Below are 5,778 nucleotides of genomic sequence, written 5' to 3'. Positions count from 1 at the left end.
GCGTGGCCCCGCCCACCTCCCTCGGCCGCGGCTCAGAAGGCACCTGTCATTGGTAGAGAAAGAAGGCGGGGCTAAATCCTCGCCAACCCAGGGAGGAGGCGGGGCTAAGCCTGCCAGCGCTTTAGGATTGTGGAGGCTTGATTTCTTCACCTCATTGGTATTCCCTGGGAGACCATTATGTGTCAACATATGGGATACTGAAGTTGTTAGGGGCAGAAATAGAATATTAGAAATTGACTATAATTATAAGAAATATTAATCATGCTCTGTTAACCGTGATTGTTCTTTTCTGATTAGACAAAGCACAGTCTAACCTCGCTGAGAATTGTAGCCCTGGGACATGGGAGCTAACATCGGAATGCAGTCTGTCCTCCTTCGGAGAACTGCCTATCATTGTGGAAAGATTTACAACCTCGGGGCACCTAGTCCTGGAGGCGCCTGCTCTTTACAACCCCCCGCCCCTACTACCTGTAATCTGGCTGGCGCCGCTTTCTGTAACTCTGCCCCTCCCCCCTCCCCCCCAGCCTACATGACTTGTAACCTGTAATGATTGTCCCATGCTCATTTTCCCATACCGGTAATTCCTACTTCTCCACGTAATCTTGTTCTTCTACCCAATATAAGCAGTTGCCTTATGGTGGGGTGCAGAGCAGATTTTTGTGGATGACCTACTGCTCTCCCATACTGCTGGCATTATTGGAATAAACACTCATATATGATTCAACCCTGTCTCTGCTTAATTGGCTGAAGTAGTGACAGGCTGCCCAGACCCCTTGGTTGTCCGGTTACAAAGTGTAACCAGAATTTATGGCCTAGTTAAGAAGAGACTGACAACATAAATGCACCATAACATACGGTATTGTGATGAGTACTATGAAGAAGTAGCCTAAGGGAATATTCTTTCAATAAAAATTTAATGCCCACTAGGTACAGGGAAAGCAATTTAGTTGTGGGGGAAGGAGGGGGTGGGGGAGGCCTGGGAGGTTGTTCTGAGGAATTTAATCTGAGAACTGAAAGATGAGTCAACTTTATCAGGGAAAAATGAACATTGTTTCCTAAAATGTGGGCTCTGTATATCATTGGAAGGCACAGTGAAAAAGTCCTGTTTCAAACCATAGAAAAAGTTTGTTTGGGACCTGTATGTATTTAACATTTTTCTAACACTTGCTTATCTCCCTTTTTAACAGAATGAAGGCTTCATTTTCCACATCTCTCCACAGATAACCACATCTACAGTTAAATAACTGTTTTATTTCAGGGTTTTTGTGTGTGTGTTTGCAAAAAACTTCCATTTCTACCAACCAAAGCTGGTTTTCCATTTAAGCAATGAGGTAAATTTTCTTTTGTAGATGTCAGCAAAAAAATTGAGATTCTATTTAAAGAAAGAAAACTTGAAAATGATAACACATTTAAAGAATGAAAACTTGAAAATACATAACAGTGTAGGTGGTATGTAGACTTGCCAATGATGACCATGTTGTACAAATGCCTCATGTAGGGGGAACATTTACCTGAGAATACAAAAACCGTAGAGCTTGGAATTCTATATTTAGATTGGAAGACCTCTAAGAAATATAGTCAGATCTCTTCTTTTACTGAAATGGAAAAAGGCTCAAAGTGAAATGGTTTGCCGAAGGCCACAGGAAGGGCTGGTTTATGGCAGAGGAAGAATTGCTCAAGCTTTCCTACTTCCTGCCTTAGCCTAACTCCTCCCCTCCCCCCAAACACCTGCCCAGGGCAGGCTGCTTCAGGACCACTGAACCTTCCAGGTAGCTCTTAAAACGCTGTTATCAAAAAGATTTATTTATTCAGCTTGTTCTTTAAGGGAGAACACACACCAGGGAAACCGTGAGGAATCTTGGTAAGAGGGACTTGGAAAGAGTTTATGTTAGGATTTGGATACTCTACGGGTGGTTTAAGGAAGTGGGGAATTGTTTTGAATTGGACACAGTCAGGAAGCAGGGACAATTTGATGACTAGGCATCTTAATTTTTATCCTGGAGGTAAGAAGATTAAGTAAAGCAGGGCCAGAATTATCATTGAAAAAGAAAAAGAGAAGAAAAAATAAAGCAGGACCCACTCATGTTAGAAGAGGAAGTTGTTGAATCATTGTGTCTGCCTTGTTCCAAATAAGAGTGGCCTTGTCTGATACTTGTTTACATTCTGTGAGCACTGTTGATGTCGGGAACACTGGGTCAAGCCAGCAGCTGAGGAGCTTTTCATTTTCTGACCTGCAAGCATGAGCCCTCCCAAATGTGGTATCCTGCCCATCTCTGTGTTTTTAACCCCAAGTGGCTCAGTGTGCCTCCTCTAGGTGGCAAAGTCGGAGGAAAGCACATCTTTGAGATCCTCCACTCCTATTTTCCACCTCAGCAACATCTCTTCTAAGGTGGGGGGCTCACTGCCACCCAAACAGCCCCTCCCATATTTACCTGTTGATTGTCAAAACTCGATGTGTTTTTTTGTCCCCTGTAGGAGAGGAAAGGTCGTCTTCTCCTGTTAGGTTCAGTGACTGGCCAAGCATGGAGGCTTCTATACCAATTGATCAAGGCTGGTAAACTTCCAATTTGTAGAGAAGTGGTAAGACAATGGAAAGGGGTTTAGGCTTTTTAGGGGGCATGCTGTGGGAAGGTAGATAGTGGCAGAAATTAATGGAAGATAAAGATTTTTAGCAAGATTTGTTATGTAGATTTTCTCTCACTGATAAGAGCAGGGGTGGGCAAACTTTTTGACTCGAGGGCCACAATGGGTTCTTAAACTGGACCGGAGGGCCGGAACAAAAGCATGGATGGAGTGTTTGTGTGAACTAATATAAATTCAAAGTAAACATCATTACATAAAAGGGTACGGTCTTTTTTTTTTTTTTTTTTTTTTTTTTTTTAGTTTTATTCATTTCAAGCGGGCCGTAGTTTGCCCACGGCTGGATAAGAGTCTAGAATTGTCTCCTATGATTATTTTCTGCCTTCCCTGGGGAATGGGGGCAGGGTGGGAAACTTAAGGGAAATTTATTGGGTGAGGGCAGAGAGTCTGGGTCTATTTCTCAATTGCCTTCAGCTCAAAATAATCCTTAGAAAGTGGCATATTTTGGGGGTGGCACATTCGGATCTCCTACATTCCTATATATTGTTTGGAAAGGTAATACATGTGCTTGGTTTTTGAAAATACTACATTAAAGCCCTAGCTGGCTTGGCTCAGTGGATAGAGCATCAGTCTGCGGACTGAAGGGGTCCCAAGTTCCATCCCGGTCAAGGGGACATGCCTGGCTCCATCCCCAGTAGGGAGCCTGCAGGAGGCAGCCAATCAATGATTCTCTCTCATCATTGATATTTCTCTCTCTCCCCCTCTCCCTTCCTCTTTAAAATCAATAAAATATATATTTTTAAAAGAACATACAGTGAAAATGCATTATTTTAAACCACCCCACGCATCTCCCAGATCTCTTTCCACAGTTCATATGTGCATATGCCAGCATTATATATATATGTGTGTGATCCATCACCCCTTTCACAAGTCTACATCTAAATTGTATCTACATCTTTATCTTCCTGGGTCTCTCTCTTGCTATAGTAAGCTGTTTTATGGATGCACCATAATTTATTTACTCAATCCCCTACTCATGGACCTTAAGACTGGTCTTGATACTTTTTTTTAAAAAAAAATATATATATATTTTATTGATTTTTTACAGAGAGGGATAGGGAGTTAGAAACATCGATCAGCTGCCTACTGCACACCCCCCACTGGGGATGTGCCCGCAACCAAGGTACATGCCCTTGACTGGAATTGAACCTGGGACCCTTCAGTCCGCAGGCCGACGCTCTATCCACTGAACCAAACCGGTCAGGGCTGGTCTAGCTACTGTTACAAACAATGGAGCAATGATTATCCTTTGGATTCGTGTTCCAGTGTATCTGCATGCTAATTCCAAGAAGTACAATTGCTGGTCACAGATTAAATTATTTCCGGTATTGAAATTAAATGTGGTAACCTAATTCTCACCTTGAGCCCAAAGAAACAGGCTTATTATTCGCCACAGCACCGCTTCGGAGATTAAAAAAAACAAAGAAAAAAAAAAAGGCACCTGCCACCCCGCCCAAGTCAGGTTTCCTGTCTTTATTCCCAGTGCGAGAAGCTTCCACCTGCGGCCGGCCCTCTTCCCTGATGGCCTGCACCACAGGTTACAGGGAGAGAAACTGAGGCACAGGCAGGTCGGAGGCTCCAGTCCTCCCCCGGCCTCGCTGCCCCCCTCCCCCAGCATTCCCTTCCTGTCTCTTCCCTCGGGGCCAAGTCCCAGCAAGCCGGACCCACGCCGGACCCACGCGCTCTGGGGCCCGACGCCCACCCGCTGTCCCCCTCCCCGCCGCGGAAGGACCGGCGAAGCCCCCTGGTCCCCTCCGAGCCGCCGTAGCGCGAGCCGCGGGGATTAGTAGCTCCGGTCGCCAAGGCAACGGGCTCCGCTGCGGGCGCCCAGCAGCCCGGGGGAGGCGCTGCGAGCTGACGGCGCGGCTCGGCGAGGCGGCGGGACGGCAGGTGAGCGGGGGCCGAATGGCAGTGGCGGCCGAACACGCCGCCCCGGTGTCGACTCCGCCGTGGGCGGGGGGGGCTGGGCGGCGGGGGACCCCCGGGAAGGGGCTGGGACCGGACCTTTATCTCTTCAGCGGCCGGAGCGGCGTCCTCTCGTGCCCTTTAACCCCGCCGGGCGCGGGTGCGGAGCGCGCTTTGGGTGGCTCCTTATATTTTTGGAGCCATTGGTTGGCCTGATCCGAAAGTTTCTTTGAAAACAGAAAGCCCTTTTTATGTGCGGGCCGGGCGTAACTCAGAACTGCAGAGAATGCCTGTCTGTGGGACTCTTCTGGAGCCAGAGGGGACGACTTCTTTGTGTGTCAGTTTTCCCATCTGCGAAATGGGGGATAATGATAGCACCTGTCTCGTACGATTACAAAGTAGATTTATACTGAAAACCCTTGCGGGGAAGTCCTCAGTACTCGGGGGTTTTGTTATCACGACCACAGGCAAACCCCGTTTAATTGAGCTTGGCTTCCTTGCGCTCCACAGGTGTTGCGCTTTTTTACAAATTAAAAAGCAAGGCCCCCAGCAGCCAAAAGATTAGGACTGGCTCTGTTGCAGTACTTGCGCTGTTGCTGGGGTCTCGAACCCGAGCCGCAGTGTCTCCGAGGTGTTCCTGCACTGAAACACTGAGCCTGTTTCTGTGCGCCGGGCCGGGGCTGATGGCACGGGGAGAGGAGTGAGTGAGGCATCTCGCCTTCAGGGAACGCCACAGTTTTATGGCGCAAATAAGCATTTGTTGTGATTCCCCTTGTGATTGTGGACACACAGGGGACTATGAATGCGCAGAGAAGGCAGTTAACCCGGATTTCCAGAGATGAGGTTGGGGTGGGTGGTCAAAGGGAGGCTCCAAAAGGGCATGACTCCCAAAAAGAGACACGAATATGCCTTTTATTGGTCAGAAGGTGAGGCTGATGAGGGCACCATGTTCTAGGCCAGTGATGGCGAACCTTTTGAGCTCGGCGTGTCAGCATTTTGAAAAACCCTCACTTAACTCTGGTGCCGTGTCACATACAGAAATTTTTTGATATTTGCAACCATAGTAAAACAAAGACTTATATTTTTGATATTTATTTTATGTATTTAAATGCCATTTAACAAAGAAAAATCAACCAAAAAAGTGAGTTCGCGTGTCATAGGTTTGCCATCACTGTTCTAGGCAGAGAAAGCAGTGTGTGCAAAGCCCTGGGAAGAGAGTGCAGGCTTGTTGGG

At 47.1% G+C, this 5,778-nt stretch overlaps 1 protein-coding gene across 3 annotated transcripts in view; it reads left to right on the top strand.

Annotated features, from left to right (window-relative positions):
• The first annotated feature begins 4,459 nt into the window (after positions 1–4,459).
• The window catches only part of PKIG (cAMP-dependent protein kinase inhibitor gamma), a 64,074-nt gene continuing 62,755 nt past the window's right edge, over positions 4,460–5,778 (top strand). Inside the window, exon 1 of one of the 3 annotated variants that reach the window (XM_081097899.1) lies at positions 4,460–4,530. The gene's annotated coding sequence lies outside the window, so the exon portion shown is untranslated. The remainder of the gene's footprint in view (positions 4,531–5,778) is intronic. The other 2 variants (XM_081097901.1, XM_081097902.1) reach the window with 2 other exon arrangements.

This window comes from Myotis nattereri (genome assembly GCF_964212035.1).
Source record: "Myotis nattereri genome assembly, chromosome: 8".
Classification (NCBI taxonomy): domain Eukaryota; kingdom Metazoa; phylum Chordata; class Mammalia; order Chiroptera; family Vespertilionidae; genus Myotis; species Myotis nattereri.
The sequence above is the reverse complement of the archived record's forward strand: the minus strand, read 5'-3'. Positions and strand labels throughout refer to the sequence as shown.